Raw genomic sequence first — 13,685 nt, forward strand, 5'->3', positions numbered from 1 at the left:
CTTGCTTCTGCAGCTTTCATCAGAGGTGTCACGTGATGTTAGCGTGACGTTGTCTGTGACGTCTTATATGGATTGTACCATCAAGTGTTGTCAGCCTTCATCAGAGGTGTCACGTGATGTTAGCGTGACCTTGTCTGTGACGTCTTATATGGATTGTACCATCAAGTGTTGTCAGCCTTCATCAGAGGTGTCACGTGATGTTAGCGTGACGTTGTCTGTGACGTCTTATATGGATTGTACCATCAAGTGTTGTCAGCCTTCATCAGAGGTGTCACGTGATGTTAGCGTGACGTCATCTGTGACGTCTTATATGGATTGTACCATCAAGTGTTGTCAGCCTTCATCAGAGGTGTCACGTGATGTTAGCGTGACGTTGTCTGTGACGTCTTATATGGATTGTACCATCAAGTGTTGTCAGCCTTCATCAGAGGTGTCACGTGATGTTAGCGTGACCTTGTCTGTGACGTCTTATATGGATTGTACCATCAAGAGTTGTCAGCCTTCATCAGAGGTGTCACGTGATGTTAGCGTGACGTTGTCTGTGACGTCTTATATGGATTGTACCATCAAGTGTTGTCAGCCTTCATCAGAGGTGTCACGTGATGTTAGCGTGACGTTGTCTGTGACGTCTTATATGGATTGTACCATCAAGTGTTGTCAGCCTTCATCAGAGGTGTCACGTGATGTTAGCGTGACCTTGTCTGTGACGTCTTATATGGATTGTACCATCAAGAGTTGTCAGCCTTCATCAGAGGTGTCACGTGATGTTAGCGTGACGTTGTCTGTGACGTCTTATATGGATTGTACCATCAAGTGTTGTCAGCCTTCATCAGAGGTGTCACGTGATGTTAGCGTGACGTTGTCTGTGACGTCTTATATGGATTGTACCATCAAGTGTTGTCAGCCTTCATCAGAGGTGTCACGTGATGTTAGCGTGACGTTGTCTGTGACGTCTTATATGGATTGTACCATCAAGTGTTGTCAGCCTTCATCAGAGGTGTCACGTGATGTTAGCGTGACGTCATCTGTGACGTCTTATATGGATTGTACCATCAAGTGTTGTCAGCCTTCATCAGAGGTGTCACGTGATGTTAGCGTGACGTTGTCTGTGACGTCTTATATGGATTGTACCATCAAGTGTTGTCAGCCTTCATCAGAGGTGTCACGTGATGTTAGCGTGACGTTGTCTGTGACGTCTTATATGGATTGTACCATCAAGTGTTGTCAGCCTTCATCAGAGGTGTCACGTGATGTTAGCGTGACGTTGTCTGTGACGTCTTATATGGATTGTACCATCAAGTGTTGTCAGCCTTCATCAGAGGTGTCACGTGATGTTAGCGTGACGTTGTCTGTGACGTCTTATATGGATTGTACCATCAAGTGTTGTCAGCCTTCATCAGAGGTGTCACGTGATGTTAGCGTGACGTCATCTGTGACGTCTTATATGGATTGTACCATCAAGTGTTGTCAGCCTTCATCAGAGGTGTCACGTGATGTTAGCGTGACCTCATCTGTGACGTCTTATATGGATTGTACCATCAAGTGTTGTCAGCCTTCATCAGAGGTGTCACGTGATGTTAGCGTGACGTTGTCTGTGACGTCTTATATGGATTGTACCATCAAGTGTTGTCAGCCTTCATCAGAGGTGTCACGTGATGTTAGCGTGACGTTGTCTGTGACGTCTTATATGGATTGTACCATCAAGTGTTGTCAGCCTTCATCAGAGGTGTCACGTGATGTTAGCGTGACGTCATCTGTGACGTCTTATATGGATTGTACCATCAAGTGTTGTCAGCCTTCATCAGAGGTGTCACGTGATGTTAGCGTGACGTTGTCTGTGACGTCTTATATGGATTGTACCATCAAGTGTTGTCAGCCTTCATCAGAGGTGTCACGTGATGTTAGCGTGACGTTGTCTGTGACGTCTTATATGGATTGTACCATCAAGTGTTGTCAGCCTTCATCAGAGGTGTCACGTGATGTTAGCGTGACGTTGTCTGTGACGTCTTATATGGATTGTACCATCAAGTGTTGTCAGCCTTCATCAGAGGTGTCACGTGATGTTAGCGTGACCTTGTCTGTGACGTCTTATATGGATTGTACCATCAAGTGTTGTCAGCCTTCATCAGAGGTGTCACGTGATGTTAGCGTGACGTCATCTGTGACGTCTTATATGGATTGTACCATCAAGTGTTGTCAGCCTTCATCAGAGGTGTCACGTGATGTTAGCGTGACGTTGTCTGTGACGTCTTATATGGATTGTACCATCAAGTGTTGTCAGCCTTCATCAGAGGTGTCACGTGATGTTAGCGTGACGTCATCTGTGACGTCTTATATGGATTGTACCATCAAGTGTTGTCAGCCTTCATAAGAGGTGTTACGTGATGTTAGCGTGATGTCATCTGTGACGTCTTATATGGATTGTACCATCAAGTGTTGTCAGCCTTCATCAGAGGTGTCACGTGATGTTAGCGTGACGTCATCTGTGACGTCTTATATGGATTGTACCATCAAGTGTTGTCAGCCTTCATCAGAGGTGTCACGTGATGTTAGCGTGACGTCATCTGTGACGTCTTATATGGATTGTACCATCAAGTGTTGTCAGCCTTCATCAGAGGTGTCACGTGATGTTAGCGTGACGTCATCTGTGACGTCTTATATGGATTGTACCATCAAGTGTTGTCAGCCTTCATCAGAGGTGTCACGTGATGTTAGCGTGACGTCATCTGTGACGTCTTATATGGATTGTACCATCAAGTGTTGTCAGCCTTCATCAGAGGTGTCACGTGATGTTAGCGTGACGTCATCTGTGACGTCTTATATGGATTGTACCATCAAGTGTTGTCAGCCTTCATCAGAGGTGTCACGTGATGTTAGCGTGACGTCATCTGTGACGTCTTATATGGATTGTACCATCAAGTGTTGTCAGCCTTCATCAGAGGTGTCACGTGATGTTAGCGTGACGTCATCTGTGACGTCTTATATGGATTGTACCATCAAGTGTTGTCAGGTACAACACTTGACCTACTGGCAATTTATGCTTCACTGATGACAGTATTTGGGGAGCGCCGTTTTGTTTTCTTAATTTCGCCGGTCCTTGAACACACCGTAGTTGTGTGGACTGTGACTCAACTGTTTGTTTAAATGTATAGCTTTCTCCAACGCTGCCACAGAAAGATGAGTTTTATGCCACTCCTTTGTCTAATTTTGTCCACCAAATGTTTTATGCTGTGTGAGAATTCACAAAGGTAAGCTTTGTTGATGTTATTGACTTGTTGGAGTGCTAATCAGGCATATTTGGTCACTGCATGACTGCAAGCTAATCCATGCTAACATGCTATTTAGTCTATTGCCAGACACCGCCAACACTATAGACTCAAAAAAAAAAAAAAAAAATAAATAAAAAAAGGCTGCGTTGAAAACTATTAGACCAAACCAACATTAATGTAACTCAGCAAGATGGGTTATGCATTCAACCCAAATGCTGGGTCATTTTGACTGCAATGCTGCAATTCATGATGATTTGTGACTCCTACAGGCAGAGGTCAGTATTGCAAGATGTAGTTGTTTAAGCTGTAGTCCAAACGTGGTAGTGAATGATGCCCCCGACAGGGAGAAGTAAAAACTTGCACTTGCATCCCAGATCTCCCTTTGGAGACCATGTGCTTAGTCTGCAAACATTGTTGGCTCACAAAAACGACCCAACTCCTTGGAAATAACCCATAAATATGACCCAAGAGTCTCAACCCAGCTTTTGGGTGGAAAAAAAATTATCCAGCATTTTTTAATGTGTATTGCCAAAAAAAAAAAAAAAAACTCCGCTGGCGCAGATTTGTTTGATGCCATCACATGGCACGGTGTTTTTGGGAGGACCGTCAAACCGAAATACCGCAGTGTTTATAATACTGTTACATTTCGATAATTATTAATATTTCTATGACCTACGGAAAATAAGGTGCAGGAGGCACATTTCAAAGGAAAATATTTTATTTTCCACAGGTCCTAAAATATCAATAATGACTGATATTGACCGATACGGTGCACTTGTTTGGCGATACAGTTTTGAGCCTTATCGTTCAGCCCTCCGAGGGACAAGTCAGGTGTTAAAGGAGAAGTCGTGGCTGACTTCACCCGCTGGTGCGAAACCCGACCCTGGTCACGTCCCGCATGTCTTCTTCATGACGGCCAGAATCCAGCCGCTTGTCGTCCTTCTTTCAGCCGCCGCTCGCGGATTTGCCAAAGCTCCCCCGACGCTTCCGAGCGATATCCATTACGCCAGCACGCTGTGCCGCGTGTGTTTCTAAAAGTGGCCCCGATGGCTCCTGACGTTATGGAAAGTTGTCCCCGCCCGCCGCCAGAATGTCAGCGCCGTACTACGAGCGGGTCCCGTTACCGCCATCTCATGACCTCCGCCAGGGAACTTGCTTCTCTTACACGCTCGTTTGTGTTCGCTCATGTCACAGATGCACCCATTGGCATTTTCACCTATTTCACGATCGGACTCTTTTTGTCTGTATCGGCCGTTTTTCCTCAACTACAACTGAACTAGTAATATCATAATAAATTAAAATGATGGAAAAACCGTGAATTCTAAACACACCTTAACGGAATTATGCACAGACTAGCATTAGCTTGCTCGCTAACTTAAATGTTAACATGAAAACAAAAGACATCAACGTCTTTCCCCATAAAGAAACGTCATACCCCAATCCAAACTTGTATAACCAGACTATGGGCGTTGCTGATTATAAACACTGATATTTGGCATTTTTGACGTATATCAGTATCCTTTAATATTTGTTGATTTTTTTCTTCGTTAACAAAATAATGCACTGAATAGCGTTTGCTTGCTAGCTATCTTAAATGCTAGCAGAAAAACAAGAAATATTAACATCTTTCCCCATTAAGAAACTTCATACCCCAATCTAAAGTTGCATAAAGCAGACTACGGGCGTTGCTGATGTTTGCCATTTTTGAGCTTATTCAGTATTAGCCTTCATTAGTGTAACGTTTTCATCAGGTTTCTTTTTTACACAGTTTCATCAGGTTTCTTTTTTACACACTTCTCAGTCCTACAAACAAGATGCGTTTTGTGTGTGTGTGTGTGTGTGTGTGTGTGTGTGTGTGTGTGTGTGTGTGTGTGTATACACACACACACACACACACCACAGCTTGCACCTGGCCTCTTGTCTGCGCTCCAAAGCTCAGAGGGGTGCAATAAAGAATGCCTTGTCCCAAAAATTACACATTCATTCCTTGGTCAACTTGGTCAGACGTGTGCCCATCTACACACACACACATATATATATATATATATATATATATATATATATATATATATATGTATACATGTATGTATATATATGTATGTTTATATATATATATATATATATATATATATATATATATATATATATATATATGTATATATATATACACTGTATATATATATATATGTATATATATATACTGTATATATATAAAACGTTGTTTTATGCGATACATGACATCTATTACATTGTTGTATGTGATACATGACATCTATTACATTGTTGTATGTGATACATATATATATGTAGATGTATATATATATATCTGTATATAATATATATGTATATATATATATGTATGTATATATATGTATGTATATATATATATATATTTGTGTAGATATGTATCACATAAAACAATGTAATAGTGAAGTGAAGTGAACTATATTTATGTAGCGCTTTTTCCTCAATTGACTCAAAGCACTTTACATAGTGAAAGCCAATATCTAAGTTACAATTAAACCAGTGTGGGTGGCACTGGGAGCAGGTGGGTAAAGTGTCTTGCCCAAGGACACAACGGCAGTGACTAGGATGGTGGAAGCGGGGATCGAACCTGCAACCCTCAAGTTACTGGCACGGCCGCTCTACCAACCGAGCAATACCGCCCAATAGATGTCATGTATCACATACCACAATGTCATAGATGTCATATATCACATACAACAATGTAATAGATGTCATGTATCACATGCAACAATGTAATAGATGTCATGTATCACATACAACAATGTAATAGATGTCATGTATCACATACAACAATGTAATAGATGTCATGTATCACATACAACAATGTAATAGATGTCATATATCACATACAACAATGTAATAGATGTCATGTATCACATACAACAATGTAATAGATGTCATGTATCACATACAACAATGTCATAGATGTCATATATCACATACAACAATGTAATAGATGTCATGTATCACATACAACAACGTAATAGATGTCATGTATCACATACAACAATGTAATAGATGTCATATATCACATACAACAATGTAATAGATGTCATGTATCACATACAACAATGTAATAGATGCCATGTATCACATACAACAATGTCATAGATGTCATATATCACATACAACAATGTAATAGATGTCATGTATCACATACAACAATGTAATAGATGTCATGTATCACATACAACAATGTAATAGATGTCATGTATCACATACAACAATGTAATAGATGTCATGTATCACATACAACAATGTAATAGATGTCATGTATCACATACAACAATGTAATAGATGTCATGTATCACATACAACAATGTAATAGATGTCATGTATCACATACAACAATGTAATAGATGTCATGTATCACATACAACAATGTAATAGATGTCATGTATCACATACAACAATGTAATAGATGTCATATATCACATGCAACAATGTAATAGATGTCATGTATCACATACAACAATGTAATAGATGTCATGTATCACATACAACAATGTAATAGATGTCATGTATCACATACAACAATGTAATAGAGGTCATATATCACATACAACAATGTCATAGATGTCATATAGGTTAGCTAGATTCGAAGCTAAGTTAGCATATTTGCTGAACAAAAACCAAAGAATCAAACTGTTACGTCGGTAGCTGCTTGTTGTCAGAGTTACAGGTACAATTTTAAGACGTGTAGTGAAGCCTGTGTTCATGCTGTTTCTTCCACAGTGGCGTCACACGCATGGGGAGAGACATTTGTTCCTTCTCTCTTCAAAAGCCAGTTTTCTTCTCAGCGGCGCTTTTGAAAAAGTGCAGGCGACATTTGGCGTCCGTGAGCCTGTTAGAGGAAGACGTGTCTGCTAACAACCAGACGTAACCTGCATCTCTAACACTTAATCATGAGACCTCCCGCGCCTCCAGCCTTCTTCCATGAGGAATGAAGGCTGGGGGTTGGGTAACAAGATGGGGGGGTGGGGGCGTCGGAACATGTAATCAGCCAGGGGCGGGGGGGAGGGGGGAGGGGCTGTAACCACGTCAACAAAGATTTCTTGATGAAGTAATTATTTATTTAAAAAAAGAAGTGTTCACCCTCCAAAGCAGCAGGGGGCAGTGTGGTGTACTTCTACTATGGAAGGAAACACTTTAATTTTTTAGCTCTGTTTACTTTCATCAAAACGTGACTTTTTCTCTCTGACTAGCAAAACAAACTCTGAAAACTTTAATGCGTTGTCCTTTTATTCCTTGTCCTTGTAGCTGCTGACAGAAGCATGTGATATATATATATATTTATACATATATATGTATATATATATGTATAAATATATATATATGTGTTACCGTATTTCCTTGAATTGCCGCCGGGTATATAGTATGTGCCTGCCTAGAATTACTGCCGGGTCAACCTAGTTGCGCAAAATAATTAGCGCACGCTTAGCCTTACCGCCGGCTCAGGACTAACGCCGGGTCAAACTCGTTTCGCAAAATATTATTTTTATTAGAGCATGTCTAGAATTTTCACCGGGTCAAACTCGTTTCGCCAAATAATTAGCATATGTCTAGAATTTCCGCCGGGTCAAACTCGTCACGTCACGAGTGACACTTCACCTGTCATCATTTTCAAAATGGAGGAGGCTGATTTCAATCATTTGAAATCGCATAAAGGGAAGAAGATTAAGAGCTATTCAGTAGGATTTAAGGTCCAAGCTATTGAATATGCTAAAAAGAATAGTAAGCAGCTATGTTTTATTAATGTACCGTAGCTGCGTGTGTCAAATATGAGTCATTAAATGACTCCCGCCTCCTGGTGGTAGAGGGCGCTAGTGATCCTTCTTGCGACTACTCGGCTGCAGAAGAAGTGACAACAAGCAGCAAGAGTGAGCAGCGATCGTTTAACATGGAGGATTACATATCTAAAATAAAACAGTTTTCTAAACTGGACTTTCAATGGAAGCAGGAGGTAATAAAGGAAGATCTCCATCGAGACAGAGAGACTTTTAAAACTGAAGAAAGATAAGGAAGACTTCTATAAACAAGTTATTGATGCTTTTGATCAGAAGGAGCTGCGCATGGACTTCATTTATAAGTAAAAGTAAGACCATAATAATGTTTTTTTAATTAAATGTGCTTTTCGTGATGGTATCCTTACATCACACTCAAATTTATAAGCGCAGGCCTAAATTTACCGCATACCTTTGGTAAGTGCCGGAGTGAGAAGAGGTTTTAAATTAATTAGCACCCCGGCGGCAATTCAAGGAAATACGGTATCCTTAATAATTGTCCAGATCAACATGTTTGATCAATCATAGACAGACTTGAGAGTCACAATCCAAATGAAACGCTCGGCACACGTGTTGAAGAGTCATGTGATGAAGCGCCATAAACAACAGGAAGTAGGAGTCCTGTGTGATCCATCTTATAGTCCCACTACAAAGAAAGCCCGAGGAGATGATGTCATCTTTTCAGCCTTTTTATGCCAGCGTCTGAGAGTCTACACACACACACACACACACACACACACACACACACACACACACACACACACACACACACACACACACACACACACACACACACACACACACACACACACACACACACACACACACACACACACACACACACACACACGCACACACACACACACACACACACACACACACAACTGACCGTGCTCATCTTTCTGAGGCTAAAAGTTCAAATATATGTTGGCCTATGTCGGGATATCTTCAAGGTGAGCAGTGATGTAAGTTTAGCAGGTGGCTAGTGAGCGTGTCTCAAAACAAAGCCTGAATCTCACACCAGCGAGCTTGAAGATGGCTCGCTCCACCTACACTTTGAACCCTGCGGTCTATTAAACGGCGCGGCTAATTTGAAGATTTTTCTTCGCTCTTAAGACCCAAGCTGTTTGTTTACATGCTTTTTTTTTTTTAATTTCTCTTTGCTATTTGCGCTTTTTTGGACTCTAATTAGAATAAAAACTAAGAATCATCTCTTGATATGATGTACTTAGTCTATAATTAACAAACATGTACTTCATGTTTAGTGACATGCTAATTCTTATTTTTACACTTTCCCCCCCCAAATTCCACTGTATGTTATAATCTTCTGACACCACCAGATGGCAGTATAAGTGTCCACATAAGCGGCCATAAAACCCCAATTCAGTAGTGTACACAGTTTTGGCAATAAGGGCTAAAAGGTGCTGTCCACGCATGTGGCCACTACGCCTTTAGAGGTTTTAAGCATATAGTTATAAATGAAAAACGAAGCAAATACACAGAAAATGTGTGTTATTGCCATCTTCTGGACAGCTTTGCTCACTGCAGGTACTGCATTGTTTTTTTCCATTAAGCGCTTTCAACCGGAAGTAAACGTGCCTTTCCGTCTTTGAGTCGTCCATAGCGTTCTACTCCTCCGGATTCTTTATTTATCGCTCCAAGCAACGTTTGTAAGTTTTACAATATAACTAAAACAATTCTCACTTAGTAAAGCGTCCCATGTTCTGTAGGAGTGTTTTCATGCCCATTTGTACCTGCTATCGTAATGTAACCAAGCTGGCGTTGTTAGCATTAGCTAATAGTATCTGTGTTAGTATTATTAACTTACAACAACATTCTTTTTGTAATGTTTCACTTTCACAAATTCCTCAGTAAATTCACCAAAACGTCAGCGTGGAGTTATTGTGTCTGTTTAGCTGATTGGAGAGCTAGCTCGCACAGCTAGTGGGTCCATGACCATGACTTCTGTTTTGTTTGATCATCCGTTTTACTGCTGTGTTACACACTGTTTGGAAACAATTAAGTTATGTAAATAAACATTTACTGTGTAAATAACGTATATGGAATAGTATTTTGATTTATTTAGTGTCTGGAAAATAGGATAGTTGCTAACTCTCATCCCGGTAAATAGGTACAATTTTACATGCTGGTGCTTAGCAGTGCCTTAAAGGTGTGAACCACATTTTGTACCGATTCAGCTGAACACCTTAACATTACAGCAGTTTTATACTGTGTCGAACCCACTTAGGGGGTTTAAAACCACTTTATACCAGCAAATAATAGCACGTGTATTACAGTTGAGGCGCAAGCTTACAATAAAACAAACAATCTTGTACATTGGTCATAAATAAAGTTCTCCTGTGTCCAGAGACGTATTTCCAGAGTTTGTAAACAATTTAAAAAATATTTTGTGATCATAGCAGTATCGACTATGTACGGCTCGGTGCTTGGTATCGTTACAGTGGATATTCGTATGGAGCCACCCATTTGTTTACATCGAGGAGCGCCAGCTCGCTGTTAGCGATTAGCAAGTGTATCCTCCTGCAGTGTCTAGTGAAGCATGTTTAGCTATTCCTGGTCCTCCAGTGATAATGTTACTTTTAAGAAACTTACTTTATTTGTCGCTCTGGAGGCTAGGATTAGTGATTTAGAAGTAGCTAAAAGACTGAAGTTGGTCAGAGTGTATAGCTTTGACTTGATCATTACTTTTAAAGCCCAAATACTCTTCGGTCTGCAGTATTTTTCATAGTACTTTTTCAACTGGATTAGTACTGCTGTACTTCTACACCACTGCAGCAGGTTGAACTTATTGTGCACACGCTTCCTGCTGGGAGACGTTCAAATGACGACATTTCCGTGTTGTCCGAGGTTTATCCTCACTGACAACAACAGCAGGTCTTTTAAAAGAGTTTAAAAGAGTTCTTCTCTGCCGTGGAAATGTCTGGACTGACTTCCTGTTTGCAGAGATGTAGTTTCTGCTGTTGTCAGCCATGTTGTGATGAGGCAACTTGCCTGGAAGAGACTTAAGTTGTGGTTCCGCTGAATGGTCCTGTGACCGCCGTGCTCCAGTAACAGTCCACGTCTTGTGATGCCGACCCACGTCTGGCTTTTTGTGTGGCTTACATTTGTGGCCTGCGACTCATCACGGGTTCAATTCTTTCAAATGAATCTTAAATAGCAGGCGGCCTGTGAATGCCACATATTTGCTGCCATCTTGTGGACAATGTGAGTGAATCAGATACGTGACCCTTAGACGTACTTGTATGAATGACACTATCCAAAAAACCTTCCCTAGTCATGGTGCAAAAGAAAATGCAACTAACATAAAGGTCAACACACATGTTCACACACAACACAATCTCCGCATTGAACTTTGTGGATTTGATAAAAAAACGACCATTCACCATAAAAAATTCTAATATATACCCAATTAAATCTATTATAATGCATGATGGGAAAAATGCTAAACACTCTCCACACTTATCAATTGTTATGCACATTTTAGCTGGTTGATATTTCTGATTGATTAAGAAACTTTTAATTATGAAGTATATATCCATCATATTAATATAAACACACACACACGTGTGCGCGTGTGCGTGCGTGCGTGTGTGTGTGTGTGTGCACATGTATTTATATTTATATGTATGTATATATATATATATATGTGTGTGTGTACATTTGTGTATATTGGTATGTATATGTATAAATGTGTTTATGTACGTCTATATGTATGTCTTTGTATCTGTATGTTTGTATAAATGTGTGTGTGTATATATATATATATATATATATATATATATATACATACAGTGGGGCAAAAAAGTGTTTAGTCAGCCAGCGATTGTGCAAGTTCTCCCACTTCAAATGATGACAGAGGTCTGTCATTTTCATCATAGGTACACTTCAACTGTGACAGACAGAATGTGGGAAAAAGAAAATCCAGGAATTCAAATTGTAGGAATTTTAAAGAATTTATTTGTAAATGATGGTGGAAAACAAGTATTTGGTCAACCATTCAAAGCTCTCACTGATGGAAGGAGGTTTTGGCTCCAAATCTCAGGATACATGGCCCCATTCATTCTTTCCTTAACACGGATCAATCGTCCTGTCCCCTTAGCAGAAAAACAGCCCCAAAGCATGATGTTTCCACCCCCATGCTTCACAGTAGGTATGGTGTTCTTGGGATGCAACTCAGTATTCTTCTTCCTCCAAACACGACGAGTTGAGTTTATACCAAAAAGTTCTATTTTGGTTTCATCTGACCACATGACATTCTCCCAATCCTCTGCTGTATCATCCATGTATCCATTTTGGTATCAACTCAACTGGTCGTGTTTGGAGGAAGAAGAATACTGAGTTGCATCCCAAGAACACCACACCTACTGTGAAGCATGGGGGTGGAAACATCATGCTTTGGGGCTGTTTTTCTGCTAAGGGGACAGGACGATTGATCCGTGTTAAGGAAAGAATGAATGGGGCCATGTATCGTGAGATTTGGAGCCAAAACCTCCTTCCATCAGTGAGAGCTTTGAATGCTTGACCAAATACTTATTTTCCACCATCATATAGGTGGCGACTTGTCCAGGGTGTACACCGCCTTCCGCCCGATTGTAGCTGAGATAGGCGCCAGCGCCCCCCGCGGCCCCAAAAGGGAATAAGGAGTAGAAAATGGATGAATGGAGTTTTTCAAAAAGTTATAAATCCATTTACAATCTGGATGTGAATACATTTTTGTGTGCATCCCTACCATGAGCGCCTTGTCTGCCAGAGAATAAGAAGACGGAACAGGACGGTCCTGTCTTGCTAACTTAGCGACTTTGTTGCTACATTTATTGAGTATTGAGACCCCTCTAAGTTGTCGTTTTTCTTTTCTCAAAAAATAGAAACGACAAATCTAGCATTTTTTTTCTGTTAGCGTTTTATGCTACCATCTTATTTTATTGATATAAATCTATAAATCATGGATTTTAATGCCTGGCACCAACGTAGGAGTATACTAACTTTTCTTATGTCATCATGCTAACGTTAGCATGCTAAAGTTTAATGCTAACATTTTTGCAAATGTTATCTGTTTAAACCTAAAAACCATGGATTTTGATACACGGCACCATCTTAGAGGTGCACTGACTTTTCCTTTTCCATCCTGCTAACTATACAATGCTAACATTTTTTTGCTTGCATTGTTGCTAATTTTATACATTCAAACCTAAAAATCCTAACCTTGATGCTTGATGCCATCCTTGGAGCATGCTGTACTTTCCTGTTATTATGCTAACATCATCATGCTAGCATGTCAGCTAATATTGACCATTTAAAACCAATAATTCATGGATTTTGAGACATACCTCATTCCTGCAAGTATGCTAACTGTTCCCATTATAACAAGCTCATTTTAGCATGCTCACATTTGATGCTAGCTTTTTAGCTTTAATGAACTTTGGACCAGAAGTTCACAGAACAGATAGCAGGCCATTCAACTTTTCTGCTGGAATTTTCTGGTGAATGAATGAACGAATTCAGCACAAGATTGACTTGTTACACACTTGAGTATTTGTGTAGCAGCAATGTGTGTACAAGTACATCAAGTTGTGGTTTTAGCTGT

General features: G+C 40.3%; 1 protein-coding gene across 7 annotated transcripts in view; it reads left to right on the forward strand.

Moving 5' to 3' along the window:
* map4k4 (mitogen-activated protein kinase kinase kinase kinase 4) overlaps window positions 1-13,685 on the forward strand; it is a 97,408-nt gene that overhangs the window by 20,990 nt on the left and 62,733 nt on the right. The window lies entirely within an intron of this gene.

This window comes from Nerophis ophidion, linkage group LG13, assembly GCF_033978795.1.
Source record: "Nerophis ophidion isolate RoL-2023_Sa linkage group LG13, RoL_Noph_v1.0, whole genome shotgun sequence".
Classification (NCBI taxonomy): Eukaryota; Metazoa; Chordata; class Actinopteri; order Syngnathiformes; family Syngnathidae; genus Nerophis; species Nerophis ophidion.